This window comes from Triticum urartu, unplaced genomic scaffold (genome assembly GCF_056163025.1).
Source record: "Triticum urartu cultivar PI428250 unplaced genomic scaffold, HENAU_Tu73 scaffold2, whole genome shotgun sequence".
In the NCBI taxonomy this organism is placed as follows: Eukaryota; Viridiplantae; Streptophyta; class Magnoliopsida; order Poales; family Poaceae; genus Triticum; species Triticum urartu.
The window spans coordinates 12,766,039-12,789,166 of record NW_028260368.1 but is presented as its reverse complement, the minus strand read 5'-3'; the positions used below and the strand labels follow the sequence as shown (position 1 = coordinate 12,789,166).

Sequence of the window (23,128 nt, the reverse complement as noted above, 5' to 3'; positions counted from 1 at the left end):
AAGTTTGTCTATGAAGAGCTAATCTAATTGTATTTTTTTCTAGAATGGATTTCTTATGTGGAATACTAATGGATAGGGCTTCGTTGCTAAGTGCTACAAGATCTAGTGCACTGGAACTCGTGGTTATGGACCCGAATCCTTTAGTATGGAACATTGTCTTTTCCAAGTAAAAACCCCTAGTATATGAAAGAATGAAAAGGTGCTTTCGTTCTTGTGGAATAAGAAGCCCTCGTACCTTAATGAAAGGAAAATCGTAATTTTTCGTTAGGTATTTGACCAAATAGGATCGTCCAGTTCCTACAGAACCTATCACTAAAATACCCGATAGGGCTAAGCGGAACGAAAAGGGTTTTCCATGAGATGGTAAATGAAAACGATTAGTCCCACACGAGGTTTGGGAATAAGTGATTGTCTGATAATGAGCAAGGAATATACGTCTTTCTGCTAAAGAGGATCTATTAAACTCATAATTCATTAGATCCTTGTTATCAATGCCAACTAGGTATCATAAGTAAATGGATCCCGGTTGTTCAATCCTTTGATAACCAAGGTCATTCTTTGCTAAAGAGAAATGATCACTATGAGTCAGACTCAATAGAATTGGATCCATTCCAAATAGCGAGAATTAGGATTCTTGATCCCTCTCAATCTCTCTTTCAATTCGAGGATCCAGAGAGGTGTTTTCATAGTCATCTCCGAATATTTGCCATCTCGGAATATTTTCGATTTCATTTTTCTATGATATGTCTTTCTATATGAAAATTGGTTATTTACGATGTACGATGATCCCTGTTAAGCATCCATGGCTGAATGGTTAAAGCGCCCCATGGCTGAATGGTTAAAGCGCCCAACTCATAATTGGTAAAATTTGCGGGTTCAATTCCTGCTGGATGCACACGAACGGGAACATTTCCATAAGTCTATTGGAACTGGCTCTCTATCCATGGAATCTCATCCATCATCCATACATAACGAATTGGTATGGTATATTCATACCATAACATAAGAACAATAAGAACTCGAATCTTATCGATACTGGAACTCAGAGCATAGGAGGGAAAGTCGATTTATGGATGGAAATCAAATACGCAGTATTTACAGAAAAAAGTCTTCGTTTATTGGGAAAGAATCAATATACTTTTAATGTCGAATCGGGATTCACTAAGACAGAAATAAAGCATTGGGTCGAACTCTTCTTTGGTGTTAAGGTGGTAGCTGTGAATAGCCATCGACTACCTGGAAAAGGTAGAAGAATAGGACCTATCTGGGCCATACAATGCATTACAGACGTATGATCATTTACCCTTCAACCGGGTTATTCTATTCCACTTCTAGATAGAGAAAAAAACTAAAGGAGAATACTTAATAATACGGCGAAACATTTATACAAAACACCTATCCCGAGCACACGCAAGGGAACCGTAGACAGGCAAGTGAAATCCAATCCACGAAATAATTTGATCCATGGACGGCACCGTTGTGGTAAAGGTCGTAATTCCAGAGGAATCATTACCGCAAGGCATAGAGGGGGAGGTCATAAGCGCCTATACCGTAAAATAGATTTTCGACGGAATCAAAAAAGACATATCTGGTAGAATCGTAACCATAGAATACGACCCTAATCGAAATGCATACATTTGTCTCATACACTATGGGGATGGTGAGAAGAGATATATTTTACATCCCAGAGGGGCTATAATTGGAGATACTATTGTTTCTGTAACAAAAGTTCCTATATCAATGGAAATGCCCTACCTTTGAGTGCGGTTAGAACTATTGATTTACGTAATTGGAAGTAACCAATTAGGTTTACGACGAAACTAGAAATCGATCACTGATCCAAATTGACTACCTCTACGGGATAGACCTCAACAGAAAACTGTTGAGTAACGGCAGCAAGTGATTGAGTTCAGTAGTTCCTCATAGAAAATTATTGGCTCTAGAGATATGGTAATATGGAGAAGACAAAATTGTTTGAAGCACGCACAGAACCGGAAGCGCCCTGTTTCAAAGAGAGAGGACGGGATATTCACATTTAATTTGATGGTCAGAGGCAAATTGAAAGCTAAGCAGTGGTAATTAAGACCCCCGGGGGAAAATAGGGATGTCTCCTACGTTACCCATAATATGTGGAAGTATCGACGTAATTTCATAGAGTCATTCGATCTGAATGCTACATGAAGAACATAAGCCAGATGACGGAACGCAGAGACCTAGGATGTAGAAGATCATAACATGAGCGATTCGGCAGATTTGGATTCCTTTCCTATATATCCACTCATGTGGTACTTCATCATATGATTCATATAAGATCCATCTGTCTAGAGATCGTCATATACATCTAGAAAGCCGTATGCTTTGGAAGAAGCTTGTACAGTTTGGGAAGGGGTTTTTTGAGAGAAAAGAAGAATCTACTTCAACCGATATGCCCTTAGGCACGGCCATGCATAACATAGAAATCACACGTGGAAGGGGTGGGCAATTAGCTAGAGCAGCAGGTGCTGTAGCGAAACTCATTGCAAAAGAGGGTAAAATCGGCCACTTTTAAGATTTACCATCTGGGGAGGTCCGTTTAGTATCCCAAAACAGCTTAGCAACAGTCGGACAAGTGGGTAATGTTGGGGTGAACCAAAAAGTTTGGGTAGAGGCCGGATCTAAGTGTTTGGCTAGGGTAAACGCCCCCGTAGTAAGAGGGGTAGTTATGAACCCTGTGGACCACCCCCATGGGGGCGGTGAAGGGAAAGCTCCCATTGGTAGAAAAAAACCCACACCCCTTGGGGTTATCCTGCCGCTTGGAAGAAGACTAGGAAAAGGAAAAAATATAGCGATAGTTTTATTCTTCGTCGCCGTAAGTAAATACGTAACTAGGAATATGGAAAATTGCATTTTTGGAATTTGCAATAATGCGATGGGCGAACGACGGGAATTGAACCCGCGCATGGTGGATTCACAATCCACTGCCTTGATCCACTTGGCTACATCCGCCCCTTATCCAGCTAAAGGATTTTTTTCTTTTTTCCATTGATCATTATTCTATTTATTCTGACCTCCGTACTTCGATCGAGATATTGGACATAGAATGCCACTCTTTAAAAAGGAAAAAAGGAGTAATCAGCTGTGACACGAAAAAAAACGAATCCTTTTGTAGCTCATCATTTATTGGCAAAGATAGAAAAGGTCAATATGAAGGAGGAGAAAGAAACAATAGTAACGTGGTCCGGGCATCTAGCATTCTACCCACAATGGTTGGCCATACAATCGCGATTCATAATGGAAAGGAACATATACCTATTTACATAAACAAATCCTATGGTAGGTCGCAAATTGGGGAATTCGTGCCTACTCGGCATTTCACGAGTTATGAAAATGCAAAGAAAGGATACTAAATCTCGTCGTTAACTGAATTCTGAATAGAAAGATTAAGAAGAAAAAAAGATTCAAAATAAAGTAAAGGTAGGCGGGGAATAACCCTTATTTATGACAAGTTTCAAACTAGTAAAGTATATCCCTAGGATAAAGAAGAAGAAAAGTGGGCTAAGGAAACTCGCAAGGAAAGTTCCAACCGATCGTCTACTTAAGTTCGAGAGAGTTTTCAAAGCACAAAAACGTATCCCTATGTCTGTTTTCAAAGCACAAAGAGTTCTTGACGAGATTCGCTGGCGTTACTACGAGGAAACCTGTTATGATACTGAACCTCATGCCCTATCGAGCTCTTATCCCATCTTAAAGTTGGTTTATTCGGCAGCCGCAAATGCTACTCATTATAGGATTTCGACAAAGCGAATTTATTTATTACTAAAGCCGAAGTCAGTAGGAGTACTATTATGAAGAAATCAGACCTCGAGCTCGAGGACGTAGTTTCCCCATAAAAAAAGCATGTGTCATATAAAATTGTACTAAATATAGTAAAGAAATCTTAAATAACCTTTAGATCCATCTAAGATTTCGATTCCAGTAAAAAAAATATAGAATAGGAAAAATATGGGACAAAAAATAAATCCACTCGGTTTTCAGACTTGTACAAACCCAAAAACACCATTCCTTTTGGTTCGCACAACCAAAAAATTATTCTGAAGGTCTACAGGAAGATAAAAAAATAAGGGATTGTATCAAGAACTATATACAAAAGAATAGGAAAAAGGGCTCGAATAGAAAAATAGAATCAGACTCAAGTTCCGAGTAATTACACATAATAGAAAAATGGACTCAGGTTCAAGTTCGAAGTAATTACACATATAGAAATCCAAAAAGAAATCGATACGATCCACGTCATAATCCATATTGGATTCCCAAATTTATTAAAGAAAAAAGGAGCAATCGAAGAATTAGAGAAAGATCTACAAAAGGAAATTAACTCTGTAAACCAGAGATTTAATATTTCTATCGAAAAAGTTAAAGAACCTTATAGACAGCCTAACATTCTTGCAGAATATATAGCTTTCCAATTAAAAAATAGAGTTTCATTCCGAAAGGCAATGAAAAAAGCCATTGAATTAACTAAAAAAGCAGTTATAAGGGGAGTAAAAGTAAAAATTGCGGGTCGTCTCGGAGGAAAAGAAATTGCAACGCGCCGAATCTATTAAAAAGGGTAGACTTCCCCTCCAAACAATTCGCGCTAAAATTGATTATTGCTGCTATCCAATTCGGACTATCTATGGAGTATTAGGTGTAAAAATTTGATATTCGTAGACGAAGAATAAGTAATCTTGTCTTCGGATTCTGTCCATTGATAGAATAAAAAATGACAAGAGACTTTTTTCCTGAAATCCCTGCAAAAGAAGAAATTATTACCTCTTTCTATAAGATTTAATGAAAATTGATAAATCATTTAATATAATTGCTATGCTTAGTGTGTGACTCGTTATTTTTTTCTTTTTTTTAAGAAAAAAACTTAGTAATTATAGAAAATTAACTAATAACCAACCTATTGCTTCGTATTGTCGAGATCCTAACTAAGAAACAGTCACTATATGAATAAATACCTCTATCATAACATAAATGAGTAGATGTGTCATATAGTTGTAGCAACTGCAATTTTTCTCTAAAAAAGAAAAGGGATTCTAGGTTGTGAAGCAAAACTAAAGGGATGTGGATAAAGGGAGGGATGATAGAAAGAAGGAAGAGGGAAATAAATAAGATATAGGATTCCACTATGTATGGTCTATGAATTACATCATAAAAGGCAATGTGATAAAGCATCAATATAATAAAAATAATAGAGAATTAAAAATTGTAACTTGAAACAAGAACTACCAAATTTAAAGCAATAATAAAGGAGCCGCCCGGGTTAATAAAACTGAGAAAATTAACTCGGAAAGAAATTTTTTGGAAGCTCCGTTGCGGGATTCAGACCTAACCATTCAAGGAGAAGCAGTGGAACGACAGAAACCTATGATTCCATAGGATTTTATTGAAAAGAATCCTAACACTTCATTGGGTGGGATGGCGGAACAAACCAAAAAAATTGTCCTTATTTGGTAAGTTTATAAATTACAAATAAGACAGGAAAGAGTAAATATTCGCCCGCGAAATTTCTTATTGAATTAGAATACTTTACCGCGATTCAATAAGAGTAAAAATAAGGATTTTTTTAAGAAGGATTACATTATCTATAAATATAGAATTTAGATAAATATACACACACATCTGGATATATTCTAGATCTTCTTTTTTGACTATATATTATATTTTTCTGTTTTAACAAATTCAATATAAAAAAAACCGAACTTTTTTCTATTATCTATTAATGTGTATCTATCCGTACCGTAATATTTTGGAATATTATGAATTAGAGAAATTTACATGCTTTCTGATTCCATTCGAGGAGCTGGATGAGAAGAAACTCTCATGTCCAGTTTTGCAGTAGAGATGGAACTAAGAAAGAGAACCATCGACTATAACCCCAAAAGAACCAGATTTCGCAAACAACATAGAGGAAGAATGAAAGGAAAATCCTGCCGAGGCAATCGTATTTGTTTTGGTAGATATGCTCTTCAAGCACTTGAACCCGCTTGGATCACGGCGAGACAGATAGAAGCAGGACGAAGAGCAATAACACGATATGCACGTCGTGGTGGAAAAATATGGGTACGTATATTTCCCGACAAACCGGTTACACTAAGACCCACGGAAACACGTATGGGCTCGGGAAAGGGGTCCCCCGAATATTGGGTATCCGTTGTTAAACCTGGTCGTATACTTTATGAAATGGGGGGAGTATCTGAAACTGTAGCTAGAGCAGCTATCTCCATAGCTGCCAGTAAAATGCCCATACGAAGTCAATTTATTCGATTAGAGATATAGAACCCTAAAAGGGGTATGGAAGATAAAAAAAAATGCTCGGTTTTTCTTTCTGGAAAGACAATATTTCTTTCATCCTTTTGCATTGAAATAACAAATTGAAATCAAAATAATATGATTCAACCTCAGACCCTTTTAAATGTAGCAGATAATAGTGGAGCTCGAAAATTGATGTGTATTCGAGTCATAGGAGCTGCTGGTAATCAGCGATATGCTCGTATTGGTGATGTTATTGTTGCTGTAATCAAAGACGCATTGCCCCAAATGCCTCTAGAAAGATCCGAAGTAATTCGAGCTGTAATTGTACGTACATGTAAAGAGTTCAAATGCGAAGACGGTATAATAATCCGCTATGATGACAATGCTGCGGTTATAATTGATCAAAAAGGCAATCCAAAAGGAACTCGAGTTTTTGGCGCGATTGCCGAGGAATTGAGAGAATTGAATTTTACCAAAATAGTTTCATTAGCTCCTGAAGTATTATAAATACTAGTAGGCGAAATTGAGACCAAAGAATTAATTTAGTAGATTGTGTTTTACGTATATGTTTTAAAATCCAAAATGAAAAAAAAAAAAAGAAAACATGTTGATTATAGAAAAATTAGGAGGAACCTAGAATTAGAGTCTTATGGGCAAGGACACTATTGCTGATTTACTAACCTCTATAAGAAATGCGGACATGAATAAAAAAGGAACAGTTCGAGTAGTATCTACAAATATTACCGAAAACATTGTTAAAATACTTCTACGAGAGGGTTTTATTGAAAGTGTTCGGAAACATCAGGAACGTAACAGATATTTCTTGGTTTCAACTTTGCGACATCAAAAGAGAAAGACTATAAAAGGAATATATAGAACAAGAACCTTTTTAAAGCGTATCAGCCGACCCGGCTTACGAATTTATACCAACTATCAAGGAATTCCTAAAGTTTTGGGTGGAATGGGAATTGCTATTCTTTCTACTTCTCGAGGAATAATGACAGATCGAGAAGCTCGACTAAACAGAATTGGGGGAGAAGTCTTATGTTATATATGGTAATCGCCCCGCCTATAGTGCTCGAATTCTATCTCGCCCTTCCTATTTTTAAAATAAAAATAGAAAAATAGGAGAAAAAAAATATGACAGAAAAAAAAAAATAGGAGAGAAAAAAAAAACCCGAGAGAAGCAAAAGTAACTTTCGAAGGTTTAGTTACGGAAGCCCTACCCAATGGAATGTTCCGCGTTCGGCTAGAGAATGACACCATCATCCTAGGCTATATTTCAGGAAAGATACGGTCTAGTTCTATACGAATACTGATGGGGGATAGGGTCAAAATTGAAGTAAGTCGTTATGATTCAAGCAAGGGACGTATAATTTATAGACTTCCCCATAAGGATTCGAAGCGTATCGAAGACTCGAAGGATAGCGAAGATTTGAGGATAGCGAAGATTTGAAGGATACCAAAGATTCAAAGGATTAGGTTTTTCTTTTTTTTTCTAGGGTAATAAATTCTAAGTTCTAAAATTCAAGCGAAGAGACTTATTTTTTCCAAAAGATTAGATTCATAGTTTAAAAAAGGATACGGAAATATGAAAATAAGAGCTTCCGTTCGTAAAATTTGTACAAAATGTCGACTGATTCGTAGGCGTGGACGAATTAGAGTCATTTGCTCTAATCCGAAGCATAAACAAAGACAGGGGTAATCTTTCGAAAAAGAACTTTACTTTCTAAAAAGTAAAAAAAAGTACCCGCGGAAATGTTCCAATTCCAAATAAAATAATTTCATTTAAAATAATTAAAGTAAAGGGTTTATTTTACCCTGAAACGGATATCTTTGTATCTTTTTTTCTTTTTTTTATTTCTAACTCATATTTATGAGATAATAAAATATGGCAAAAGCTATACCAAAAATTGGTTCACGTAAGAAAGTGCGTATTGGTTTACGTAGGAATGCACGTTTTAGTTTACGGAAGAGTGCACGTAGAATAACAAAAGGGGTTATTCATGTTCAAGCTAGTTTCAACAATACCATTATAACTGTTACAGACCCACAAGGTCGGGTGGTTTTTTGGTCCTCGGCCGGTACTTGTGGATTCAAAAGCTCAAGAAAAGCATCACCCTATGCTGGTCAAAGAACAGCAGTAGATGCTATTCGTACAGTAGGTTTGCAACGAGCAGAAGTTATGGTAAAGGGCGCTGGTAGTGGAAGAGATGCCGCATTACGAGCCATTGCTAAAAGTGGTGTGCGATTAAGTTGTATACGCGATGTAACACCTATGCCGCATAATGGATGTCGACCGCCTAAAAAAAGACGTCTGTAAAAGAATTAACCCGCTTTCAACTTTCATTTCAAGAGAAATAAACGATTCAATGATAAAATAATAATACTAGTCTATTATGGTTCGAGAGGAGGTAGCAGGATCCACTCAAACACTACAGTGGAAGTGTGTTGAATCAAGAGTAGATAGTAAGCGCCTTTATTATGGTCGTTTCATTCTGTCCCCGCTTAGAAAAGGTCAAGCGGACACCGTCGGTATTGCCTTGCGAAGAGCTTTACTTGGAGAAATAGAAGGAACATGTATCACACGTGCAAAATTTGGGAGCGTGCCGCACGAGTATTCTACAATAGCAGGTATTGAAGAATCCGTACAAGAAATTTTACTAAATTTGAAAGAAATTGTATTGAGAAGTAATCTCTATGGAGTTAGAGACGCATCCATTTGCGTCAAAGGTCCTAGATACATAACTGCTCAAGATATCATCTTACCGCCTTCCGTAGAAATCGTTGATACGGCACAACCTATAGCTAACTTGACAGAGCCCATTGATTTCTGTATTGATTTACAGATCAAGAGAGATCGTGGATATCAGACAGAACTCAGAAAGAACTATCAAGATGGAAGTTATCCTATAGATGCTGTATCCATGCCTGTTCGAAATGTGAATTATAGTATTTTTTCTTGTGGGAATGGAAATGAAAAACACGAGATACTTTTTCTAGAAATATGGACTAATGGAAGTTTAACCCCTAAGGAAGCACTTTATGAGGCTTCTCGTAATTTGATTGATTTATTTCTTCCTTTTCTACACGCGGAGGAAGAGGGCGCTAGTTTCGAAGAAAATAAAAACAGGTTTACTCCACCCCTTTTTACTTTTCAAAAAAGATTAACTAATCTAAAGAAAAACAAAAAAGGAATTCCATTGAATTGTATTTTTATTGATCAATTAGAATTGACTTCTAGAACGTATAATTGTCTAAAAAGGGCCAATATACATACACTATTGGACCTTTTGAGTAAGACTGAAGAAGATCTTCTGAGAATTGACAGTTTTCGTATGGAAGATAGAAAACATATATGGGACACTCTAGAGAAGCATCTCCCAATTGATTTACTTAAGAATAAACTCTCGTTTTAAATCCATTGCAATTTTTTTTCTTCTTCTTTTTCGAGTTAGAATAAAAAGAAAACAATTTAGCATCTTTGGTACAATCTATATTTTCGCGAAATGGATCATAATAAAATGGATTTTAGGTATCTAGGGAAGATTCACTTGGAAGTAACTATTTCCTAGATACCTATGGTACTTCACGGTTGAATGAATCAAAAAATATCTAAAAAAGACCTAAAGTTAATGATTTATCAATGGGTAATGTTGCTCCAATACCTAACCAAAGAGCTACTACAGTACCGATTAAAAAAACGGTCGTAGCTACTGGGCGGCGAAATGGATTTTGGAATTTATTGACATTCTCTAGAAAAGGTACTGTCAATAAGCCTGTTGGCACAGAAACCATTAAAAGAACGCCCAATAACTTATTGGGTACCGTACGGAGTATTTGAAACACGGGAAAGAAGTACCACTCGGGTAATATTTCCAGAGGAGTTGCAAACGGATCTGCCGGTTCACCAATCATTGATGGCTCGAGAACCGCTAAACCTACATTACATGCAATAGTACCTAGAATTACTACTGGAAAAATATATAAAAGATCGTTGGGCCATGCGGGTTCCCCGTAATAATTATGTCCCATCCCTTTAGCTAATTTAGCTCTTAATACAGGATCATTTAAGTCTGGTTTCTTTGTTATTGGGATAGGTGAACTCTTTAGGATCCATCCCCCAAAGGAACCGGACATGAGAATTTATCATCATCCGGCTCGAGCAAGAGTGAAAGAAATAAGACCGCGGAAGATCCTTAATAGAATTAAGGTTTATAATGACTCAATGACTCTAGGCAAGAAAAGCTTTATCAGATTCTCTTTTCCGAAGTTGCACCTACAACTACTCATTGAAAATAATCCTATTCTTATGGGTAAATGCTCAATATCCAAGTGGGCTTACAAATTTGATCATGATCAATTGCTTTGTGGATTGTCTCATGTCTCTTGATTAGTTGGTATTTATCCCCTCAATATCGCAAGTTTCTTACCTCCAAACAAAATATTTACTTGTTACTAATAAAAAATCAAAAAGTTTAGCCTACATTCTTCCTTAGATCCCTTCTTTTACTCCGATAGTATTGCGGATCACAATCGATGCAAAGAAAATGAATGCATTTCCATACTATAATAAAAAGGTAAGTGTAATAAATAGAGAACTGGATCATGTCACATGACTTATTCCATTTCTACTCTATGGGATCTTACGGAGCCTGTTCATGGATGACATGGTTGCGGTATGATCATAGAAGATATTCTCCTCAAGTGAACCAGCCTATCCTTCCTAGGTAGGGGACTTACATGTTGATTGGATGCGGAGACACCTTTGGTTGTGAATTCTAATGTGGCAGATCCAATTCTTTATCTGCATGGCCAAATCAATAATTCAAGTCACACACTCCCATAATCCGCCTTTTTTCTTTCGTAAAATTAACTTCAACTATTTGTATTGTATAAAAATACTTTGGAGTTGAAGAGAAGTATCCAAATGACATGTGTTATTTTACAATAACCCATGCTTGTAGCAATGAAATACCAAAACCTACCCGATATGATATATGATAATTATAATTCTCTATGATATGCCTTCCCTATAAAGGACCCGAAATACCTTGCTTACGTATCATTGGAAAGTGCATTAACATAAATACGGCAGTAAGCAGAGGCAGTACAAAGGTATGTAAACTATAAAAACGAGTCAAAGTGGATTGGCCCACACTAGCACTTCCGCGTAATAACTCCACTAAAGGCGATCCTATTACCGGAATGGCGTCAGGTACACCTGTCACAATTTTGACTGCCCAATAGCCAATTTGATCCCAAGGCAAAGAATAACCAGTTACACCAAATGATGCAGTCAAAACAGCCAAAACCACACCTGTGACCCAAGTTAATTCGCGGGGTTTTTTAAATCCCCCTGTGAGATACACACGAAATACATGCAGGATCATCATTAAAACCATCATACTTGCTGACCATCGATGAACTGATCGGATTAACCAACCAAAGTTGGCCTCGGTCATTATGTATTGAACCGAGGAAAAAGCCTCTGTAACGGTTGGTCGGTAGTAAAAAGTCATAGCAAAACCGGTAGCGACTTGTACTAGAAAACAAGTAAGTGTAATTCCCCCTAAACAATAAAATATGTTGACATGGGGAGGAACATATTTACTAGTTATATCATCTGCAATTGCCTGAATCTCAAGACGTTCCTCAAACCAATCATATACTTTATTGAGATAGGTAACTAACCCGAGTCCCCCTCTAAGAGCCGTATATGAAAATTTCATCTCGTACGGCTCAAGCAGAAACACAAAAATTTTCAACGAATATTAGAAAAAAGGTTCAAAACTTCATCAGCCACTGAATTGGGTCGATTTGCCTTGAAGATATCAAATAAGAAAAATCCGGAATATCTTCTTTGTGATGATAATGCCAAAAAATCTCAAGTTGGCGCGTCTTTCTTTCTTCCTTTCCCTTATGTTGGTCATTAGAGGCTTCTTGACTTTTCTCTTCCCTATAAAGGATTTGTTTTTTTATGCGTAATATAGAAATTATCTTGTTGAGATCCTATGAATCAGTTCAATTAAAACCTTAGATTCATACTAGAGCCACGATGATTTAGTCTCAAGCTAAACAAAAGGCAAGGGTTCTTCGAATAAGAACCGCTTGATAATCATTTATTGAATCAGTGTAATGACTCGACAAAATCGAGAGAAAAAAAGTTGTCTTTTGGGCAAACAAAATTGGAAGGAAGAAAATTTCTTTTTTATTTTTATTTAAGAACTACTTGAATTTTTCAGTCTGGTTGCGAGGTCTTAATAGTGAGTATGAATCATAGTTCCATTTTTTTTTGATCCACTCTATCTATTTCGTGTTCCAGATACTAGAATAAATAATATCTGACGAATTAGAATCATCTTGATAGAGATAACAGGCCCTTTCTATGTATTATCAATAGGATCAATTCTAACAAGTCACACACTCATATTCCAGAGATACCGAAACAAAAAAATTCCGCGGTCGAACTACCATAATATCTAGAAATGTAGATCTTAAACTAGAAAGGCTTTTTTGGATGGAAAAACTCTGACTTCCTAGTTTTAGTTAGTAGAAACCTAATTGGTTAAAATTCCGTCCAGTAAAACGGAAGAATTATAAATTTCTAAAATGATAGATAGGAATATAGCGAATAAAGCCATTGCGATCCCCATAAAAGGAGTAGTCCCCCAACCCGGGGCGACTTTCCCATATTCCGAATTCAAGGGTTTCAGTAAACTACCTGCACCAGTTCGTTTTGGCCTAGGTTTAGAACTATCTTCAACGGTTTGTGTAGCCATAAATTCTATTTAATCATTGGTGTTGACTTTGTATACTATTCCGTTGTAGTTGTAAATACACGATCTTTTCGTAGATCCATTGTAATCTTGAAATTCTATAAAAATGGAAACAGCAACTTTAGTCGCCATCTCCATATCTGGTTTACTTGTAAGCTTTACTGGGTATGCCTTATATACCGCGTTTGGGCAACCCTCTCAACAATTAAGAGATCCATTCGAAGAACACGGAGACTAATTTAAGTAAGAAGTCTCCCAGATAGGGGGACTTCTTACTTAAATGAAATTATTTTATTCTTTTAGTTGGAGTTGGTGGAACCTTAGGTGGTTCTCGGAAGAAGATAGCGAAAAAAATTATCCCTAAAGTCGAAACTAAAAGGAACGTATAAACCAATGCTTCCATAGATTCGATCCTGGTTTATTTACAATTATAACTTCCACACCTATTCATTTGTCATTTGGGATAATTTCCCATATAAAGAAAGAAAAAGAGTCAAAGAAAGGATGGGAGATGTTTCCCATGTCAAATCAAAAAAGAGAGGTGAAAGATACTATAACAATGTGTATCAAACTGCCTGTTTCCTTGTAGTTGGATCTCCCACTTTTTGGAATGTTCCAAATTCCACTTGAGCATCCAAATCTGGATCAATACCAGCAAAAACATCTCGGAACAATGTTCTAGCGCCATGCCAAATGTGTCCGAAAAAGAAGAGCAAAGCAAAGGTAGCATGACCAAAAGTGAACCAACCCCTTGGACTGCTGCGAAAAACACCATCAGATTTCAAAGTAGCCCGGTCTAATTCAAAAATTTCCCCTAATTGAGAACGCCTCGCATATTTTTTTACAGTAGCAGGATCAGAATAACTTACTCCATTAAGTTCGCCACCATAGAACTCCACCGTTACACCTACTTGTTCAACACTATATTTGGATTCTGCTCTTCTAAAAGGAACGTCTGCTCTAACAATTCCCTCCTCATCTACCAAAACAACCGGAAATGTTTCAAAAAAAGTAGGCATACGGCGTACAAAAAGCTCACGTCCTTCTTTATCTCTAAAGACGGGATGTCCTAACCATCCAACAGCTATTCCATCCCCATTGTCCATTGAGCCTGCTCTGAATAATCCCCCTTTTGCCGGATTATTACCAATATAATCATAAAAGGCTAATTTTTCGGGAATTTTAGACCAAGCTTCTGATAAACTAAGATTTTCGGCTAAACCATTGCTAACTCTTCGATATATTTCTTGCTGAAAGTATCCCTGATCCCACTGATAACGAGTAGGCCCCAAATAATTCGATTGGGGTCGTTGCTGACCCATACCACATAGTTCCAGCAACTACGAAAGCTGCAAAAAAAACAGCAGCGATACTACTGGAAAGTACAGTTTCAATATTGCCCATACGTAATCCTTTATATAGACGTTGAGGCGGACGGACACTAAGATGGAATAAGCCCGCTAATATACCCAATGTACCCGCAGCAATATGATGAGAAGCTATTCCCCCCGGAACAAAAGGATCAAAACCTTCTGCACCCCACGCTGGATTTACAGCTTGTACTTTTCCAGTTAGTCCATAAGGATCGGATACCCATATCCCAGGACCATACAAACCCGTTACATGAAATGCCCCAAAGCCAAAGCAAGCCACCCCTGCAAGAAATAAATGAATTCCAAAGATCTTGGGCAAATCCAAAGAGGGTTTTCCCGTCCGCTCATCAGAGAATATTTCTAGGTCCCAATATACCCAATGCCAGATCGCTGCCAAGAAACACAAGCCAGAAAACACAATATGCGTACCTGCCACACCTTCATAACTCCAAATACCCGGATTTGTTACAGTTCCTCCTGAAATACTCCAACCACCCCACGAATCCGTTATTCCTAAACGAGTCATGAAGGGAATTACGAACATACCTTGTCTCCACATTGGATCCAGAACAGGATCAGAGGGATCAAAAACTGCTAATTCGTATAAAGCCATTGAGCCAGCCCAACCAGAAACTAGAGCTGTGTGCATTATATGCACCGCAAGCAATCGACCCGGATCATTCAATACGACAGTATGAACACGATACCAAGGCAAACCCATGGAAATACCCCTTTAGCAAAGAAAAATAGACACGATGTCGCTTTATTTTATCGCATTGAAAAAGACTATCCATATCCTATGTACCTAACCCTTCTAGGGGATTCTGTGTCAGAAAGCGCGAATATTTATTTCATTCCATTAAAAATAAGAAGCCAATTCTGTTCATAAGAAGAAAGAGAAGCAGATCTATTCTATACTCGATAAGTGCCAATATGCAATGGGTAACTTGGCCAATTTGGAAAAAACGAAGAATAGATCGCTACCCCTCTTTGTTTAGCATTCAAATCACCCATTCCCTTTTCTTTATTCAATCTGTCTTACATTCCTTATATGTATAACCTTTCAATCTACGTATTAATAGAATCTATAATATTCATATAGAATAAGAATAAAAATTAAGACAATAAACTGCGGATTCTTTCTTTCTGTTCCATTCTTACGTTTCCATATTAAAGTGTGGTTTTCTTACTTAAATTTAATAATATTAATCTAATATGCCCATTGGTGTTCCAAAAGTACCTTACCGGATTCCTGGAGATGAAGAAGCGACTTGGGTTGACTTATACAATGTTATGTATCGAGAAAGGACACTTTTTTTAGGTCAAGAGATTCGTTGCGAGATCACGAATCATATTACAGGTCTCATGGTATATCTGAGTATAGAAGATGGAATTAGTGATATTTTTTTGTTTATAAACTCCCCAGGCGGGTGGCTAATCTCAGGAATGGCTATTTTTGATACGATGCAAACGGTGACACCAGATATATATACAATATGCCTCGGAATAGCCGCCTCCATGGCGTCCTTCATTCTGCTTGGAGGAGAACCCACCAAGCGTATAGCATTCCCTCACGCGAGGATTATGCTTCACCAACCTGCTAGTGCTTATTATCGGGCAAGGACACCAGAATTTTTACTAGAAGTAGAAGAGTTACACAAAGTTCGCGAAATGATCACAAGGGTTTATGCAGTAAGAACAGGCAAGCCTTTTTGGGTTGTATCCGAAGACATGGAAAGGGATGTTTTTATGTCAGCAGACGAAGCCAAAGCTTATGGACTTGTCGATATTGTAGGGGATGAAATGATTGACAAGCACTGCGATACTGATCCAGTGTGGTTTCCAGAAATGTTTAAGGATTGGTAGTGTCCGGATTTCTTGTAAAGTTATTTCACAGCTAAATTCGTGTTTTCCTCGATTTAATAGAAAATAGAAAGACTTCATGATGAGCAATCATCAGGTTAAGATGGATCTAAACCAATCCATTTTTTTCTATATACATACAACATGCCGACGGTTAAACAACTTATTAGAAACGCAAGACAGCCAATACGAAATGCTCGAAAAACGGCCGCGCTTAAAGGATGCCCTCAGCGTCGAGGAACATGTGCTAGGGTGTATGTGCGACTCGTTCAGATCATGACTTCAAACAAATATAAAAAAAATTGAAGTATCCATGATTAGTACCAATGAATAGGATATAGCTTCTCTATCCTAGATTTCTATGGTATATGGAATTTATGGTTTCCTTTGGTGCAAATCCAATTATCTAAATTGGAAATAAGAAGCAATTCTCCCATTGGTAGCAAATGGTTATCCATTAAGCGGAGGAAATAGTAATAAAAAGAAAAAGGCTTATGCTCCTTTATCTTAAAAGAACGGACTAACAGGGTCAGCTACTTAGCCAACTTTCATAATTAAATACCGTCACTGTATGGATAACTCTTATTGTGAAAAGAGCTATTTACTCTATAATGGATAGGTAGAGCCAAAGAATGTGGACTATACAAGTTCGCAATACCTTTTGATGAAAGAAAGGGCTCCGGTGTATAGAGAGGGCCTCACCGTTTAAAAGGGAACCATAGAAACGATGGAACCCACTATTTTTTTTAGTATTATTAGAATGAATTTGTTATTTCGTATAGAAATAACTGAACGGAGTGGAATAAAAAATCGTGGTTGGGAAGGTTACTATAGCAAAAGCCATTGGAATTAATATTTTATATATCGGAATAATTAGTTTTGTTATTAATGAGAAAAAGGGTGGCTAAAAGAAGAGAAATCATTAGTTTTCATTAAGGTTAATTTGATTCAATGACCAGAGTTCCGCGAGGATATATAGCCCGGAGACGACGAACAAAAATGCGTTCATTTGCCTCAAACTTTAGAGGGGCTCATTTAAGACTTAATCGAATGATTACCCAACAGGTAAAAAGAGCTTTTGTTTCCTCTCATCGAGATAGAGGTAGGCAAAAGAGGGATTTTCGTCGTTTGTGGATCACTCGGATAAACGCAGCAACGCGGGTATATAAAGTATTCGATAGTTATAGTAAATTAATACACAACCTGTACAAGAAGAAATTGATTCTTAATCGTAAAATGCTTGCACAAGTAGCTGTATCAAATCCAAATAATCTTTACACGATTTCCAATAAAATAAAGATCATCAATTAAAGGTATAAATAAAGTAATATACTGGAATAATAAAAGATGAATTCCCGGAGAGGGAACTCCGGGAAGATACAATAAATTAAGATTAAGTGGTAGGAATCAACGAGCTGGATTACTTTCTTTATAATATATATAGGTCTGGCCCTTTCGAATTCGAATAAAACATCAACAATCGGAACTTAAGTTCCGGTTGTTGTTTCTTAAATTTTGGTTGTTGTTTCTTAAGTTTCGATTGGAATTGTACTTTTGCGTTAATTGAGGAATATGTCTATTTTTTCTGGGTCTAGAACCTGTAATTATTGAAATTGACTGGGCTTGAAATTGCTTTTCGTTCTCATAGTTACGAAACGGTAAGAAAGATAAAATACGAGCCTGTTTTATAGCAAGAGTAATTAATCGTTGTTGTTTCAAGGTTAATCTATTTATTCGTCTCGATAATATTTTTCCTTGTTCACTAATAAATCTATTAATTAAACTCATGTTTCTATAATCAATTCGATCTCCCGGGCCAATCCGGGGACGCCTACGAAAAGGTTGTTTAGATTTACGAAAAGGTTGCTTGAATTTACGAAAAGTTTGCTTGGATTTACGAAAGGGTTGCTTGGATTTATTAAAAGTTTGCTTGGATTTACTAAAGGGTTGCTTAGATTTAAGAAAAGGTTGTTTAGATGTATACATGATTTATTCCTTATTTAAAATTTGAAAATTTGAAAATTCACTTCTTTATTTTATTAATTTAGGATCCAGAAGAAGTAGTTTTTCTTTGATCCATATCTTATTTGATTCATATTATAGTATATGAATACCCTCTATACATATGAAATAATATCTACCGGAAATCAGATGAGTTGATTTGTATTTTGTATTCTATACTATGTTTTCTTTATATATTAAATATGAAGTTCTTACTCTTTCTGTTGTTTGGAAAGATCAAACACACGATGTTCCTATTTCTTTATTTCGTGATGAGTCGTATGCTTGCGACAATAACGACAAAATTTTTTGAATTCTAATTGTCCGGGTGTATTGTGGCGATTCTTTTGAGTACTATATCTAGAAATCCCCGTCGATTCCTCATTGGCACCTTTTCGAACACAACTGATGCATTCCAAAATAACTCTGATTCTAACATCTTTTCCCTTGGCCATGAACCTCCTTTTCTTTTTGGATTGACTTAACTTAATTCTTCTACTTATTCTTTTATTCTTCTATTTTGAATCCGAAGAAGAAGAATAAAATTCATTAGAATAATTTTTTTTTATTCTTTAATTAAGTAATAAAAAATAGAGAAATAATTAAAGAATACAATCCTTGTCGAATTAGCAAAGATTTTGGTTCGAAATCCTTTCATTTAATTAGCCAGCCCCGCCTTTTCTATGCTCTGATTTCTGAGGCCTTATTTAGCTTGGGTACCCCTTTAAATTGAATTTCTATTTTCAAAAATGGGGTTTACCAAATTTTTAATGACTCTGAGGTTCAACCCAATCCATCTTTTCTTTCTTTTTCCTTCCGATACTAAAAAAAGATTGAAAAGGATCAAATTTTGTCATATCACGAAGAAATCTATCCCTCCCATAGCAATAACTAGAATTAAAAAAAAGGGAATGACAAAGCATCTGGGAATAAACGATTAATTTCTATCAATAAACCTGCTAAAGCACCAAACCATAGAGTACTTAGCACGGGTGCTACAGAGAGATATGTTTTTATATCCCGCATTGAAAATCCTCCTTCCTTGTTGGAATACATATATGATCATAAACTCTTGCCCAAGATTGTTATGCTATATATAAAATGAACCATATCGACGAAATTTTCCTATCCCTAAAAAAGAAAAAGATGACCCCTTCTTCCTATATATTACCAAGGAAAAGTAATCCTTCTTTTATAGGCGAAATTATATTGGATTTTATATGTATATAATTCCTTAATTATATGAGACCAAAAAGAAGAAATGACACGAGGGTTCTATATATAGATAGAGAAAGAAAGAAGAAGAAAATTATGATGTGGAAAAGAAGACAGGAATTGTGTACAATGGCATTGTACAACAATTTAATTTGGAAAAGGGATGTAGCGCAGCTTGGTAGCGCGTTTGTTTTGGGTACAAAATGTCACAGGTTCAAATCCTGTCATCCCTACCTATTACTTCTTTCTTCTTTATAGGCAGTAGCGACGAGATCAATTAAAGTAAAGTGGGTATAACTTGAATTTGTGGAGACTATACGTACGTGAGATACATTAGGAATAGAAAAAGATTTTCTTTTTGAATGAATGAAAGCGCTCTTAGTTCAGTTCGGTAGAACGCGGGTCTCCAAAACCCGATGTCGTAGGTTCAAATCCTACAGAGCGTGATTCCATCTATTTTATGTCGAAGCAGAGTAAAATAACTTAACAAAATTGAATTGTAACTCCAATTTCAATTTGACCTCCTCTCTGGTCTGGAGGAGGTCAATCAAAAAAAAAAAATGACTCAATCAAAGATCCAACTGATCCCCACGCCTGTATTGCAAATACGCAGTCACGAATAATCCCGCTAAAGTAATAGGAATTAGGCCTAAGACGATTCCAAATAGAAAAACTTCAATCATTTCGATTTGTTCGAGGGGATAAAAAAAGAGGTACGATCTATCCCTAAATAGTACTCTAAATTATCCACGAATCTCAATGACCAAGAAAAGAATTCCTAATTAGTCTGGAAAAGAGTCGTAGAATGCCAGGAATCCCAAAGAAAGATTTTTCTTTTCTGAATTATAATTATTCAGTCAATTCAAATAAGGCGTATCTTGTTCAAGCCAATAAATAGAGCTGGGGTTATAGTTAAAGCAGCCAGTAGAAAACCAAAATAACTAGTTAAAGTAAGCATGAAAGAGTTAAATTCCATTTATTTTTTTTTACTACACTACATATGTTGGTAAAGCATTTACCTAAGTTATGGAAAATTCATAATTCATCAGTTATTTTAGATAATACTAAAAAACAAGATAGAGTAAGATACAGAAGTGTAAAAGAAAGTGGATTCATCAGATGATACATGAGTCCCTAATTCCGAATCAAGAGATTTGTTGTGGAATTTGTCAATTGAGTAAAGTAATAATATTAAGAACTAGATCATCTAACCCCATTGAATGAAAAAAAGAAATTCAATTTTCAGGGAAATTTTTGAATAAGAGATAAATAAACAATTGAATTTGAAAAAAAAAACTTCTTTCTATTTTGGATAATTTCTTTTTCAATAGGACCCTCTTTTTGGAGTGAACGATCGAATATTCCCCTATTCCTTCTTATTTTAACTGATTGTATTCCATATGGAATAAGAGGAGAACAAAAGCATTCCACGACCTGCCAAGGGGCTGTTAAAAAAAAAAAAAAAAGAAAGCTCTTCCTTGAATTTACTTTATTTTTATTCCTTTTTCGAACTCCAACCAAAGTAGATTCGAAGACGAGTCACTTCAATTATCCTTTTAAGTTCTATTCTATCTTCTGTCTTTCCCTATTTCATCTCGTAAAGTTCCGCGCTCGCAGTTTGGTCAAGAAAGTTAGACCTAATCCAACAAACAATACAAGGATGAATTACGAATTATGAAAGGATAGATTTCACATATACTTGTCCTTGTATTGTGTCAGTATGAGAATATCCTTCCTAAATTATTTATCCAAACCTATTGATCATTAACTTAGATTTTCCCAAGATTTTGGCTGCTATTCCGAATTACTCTATTATTCCGAAGCCAATGAAAAGTAAGTAGAACCTACAAAAATGGGGTTTTCTATTGATGCCTTGAATAACATATAGCTTACCTATAGACAAAAAAAAAATAAAAAAGTAATTATGTTTCGGAACCAGGCAAAACCAGATTGCTGTGCCATAGGAAGGATAGCTATACTAATTCGGTATACTCAAAATACACCTTTGGTACAAAATTGACAATCTCACAAGGATGAAATATCAGTAATTTTCTATTTACTGGTCGATCCCATCTTTTACGGAATCAATTCCTTTTTTGAATGTACAAAAATTTTGGGAGTTCAGCATGTCTGGAAGCACGGGAGAACGTTCTTTTGCTGATATTATTACCAGTATTCGATACTGGGTTATTCATAGCATTACTATACCTTCCCTATTCATTGCGGGTTGGTTATTTGTCAGTACGGGTTTAGCTTATGACGTGTTTGGAAGTCCTAGGCCAAACGAGTATTTCACGGAAAGCCGACAAGGAATTCCGTTAATAACCGACCGTTTTGATTCTTTAGAACAACTCGATGAATTTAGTAGATCCTTTTAGGAGGCCCTCAATGACCATAGATCGAACCTATCCTATTTTTACAGTGCGATGGCTGGCTATTCACGGACTAGCTGTACCTACTGTTTTTTTCTTGGGATCAATATCAGCAATGCAGTTCATCCAACGATAAAACAAATTCCAACTATAGAACTATGACACAATCAAACCCGAATGAACAAAATGTTGAATTGAATCGTACCAGTCTATACTGGGGTTTATTACTCATTTTTGTACTTGCTGTTTTATTTTCCAATTACTTCTTCAATTGAGAGAAAGAAAGAGACTAATAAGAATTCTCTTATCCCATTTGGAAGGATACCATCCTTATAACTACCCATGACTGTTTTTGTCTCTAGCATGACCAATTGATAAAATGTGGAGGAAAGTAGGGGAAATGGCCGATACTACTGGAAGAATTCCTCTTTGGCTGATAGGTACTGTAGCTGGTATTGCTGTGATTGGTTTAGTAGGTGTTTTCTTTTATGGTTCATATTCTGGATTGGGTTCATCTCTATAGTAATCGGAGGGACCAGATTGTAAACATGAAAAAGTAGGAGCTTAGCGGGTCCTTACCCCCCTTTATCTGATTAGAGCGGAAAGGACCCGCGGAATTTTTATTTTACTCTTATAACGCGAATTGAATCTATTCGATTCACTCTTATGAAGCAACAAGAAAAAGAGATCACTCGAGGATCCAATATCTTATTCCACGAAGGAAGTATCCTGAAAATCCTTGATTTAGTTTCGAGTAATAAACTAATAAAACCTTAATCAAAACTATTCAACTAGCCTAAAAATAAAAAAACCTTCAATGGAAGAGTTTACTTTTTTTTTGCAAAATTTCTGTAAATTTGAAGTTGAACTTAATTAAACAAGCCAAGCAATTTGCTCACAATCACAAGAAATTTTTCCCCCGCCATATTTTCTTCCCCTCTGTTTGTCCACTACCTCGGCTAAACCTAAGCAAAAGAAAAAGAGGTCCAAGAGACAGACCCGAATAAAGAAGAAATAGTAATCTTTGACGAATTAGGAAGAAAAAGGATTCTTATTTTGATACAAGAAGAATCGGCACAAGAAAAAGGCTTTTTCTTGTGCCGAATAGACGATTAAGAAGACCTGCAATCCCTCCGAAAAAGAAGAAATTTTAATTTGATTGTTCTCGCCTTTGCCTTGGATTCTCTTCTTTTGCATGGGATATAAATAAGGAATTCCAGACATCTCATAAACAAAAAGCAGTCTA

General features: G+C 36.3%; 2 non-coding genes across 2 annotated transcripts; both read left to right on the top strand.

Moving 5' to 3' along the window:
* The first annotated feature begins 19,669 nt into the window (after positions 1-19,669).
* TRNAP-UGG (transfer RNA proline (anticodon UGG)) lies at positions 19,670-19,743 on the top strand. Its single transcript has one exon. It is a non-coding gene; the product is annotated as a tRNA-Pro (tRNA).
* Positions 19,744-19,882: 139 nt separating this feature from the next.
* Positions 19,883-19,956, top strand: TRNAW-CCA (transfer RNA tryptophan (anticodon CCA)). The gene has a single exon. It is a non-coding gene; the product is annotated as a tRNA-Trp (tRNA).
* Positions 19,957-23,128: the final 3,172 nt, after the last annotated feature.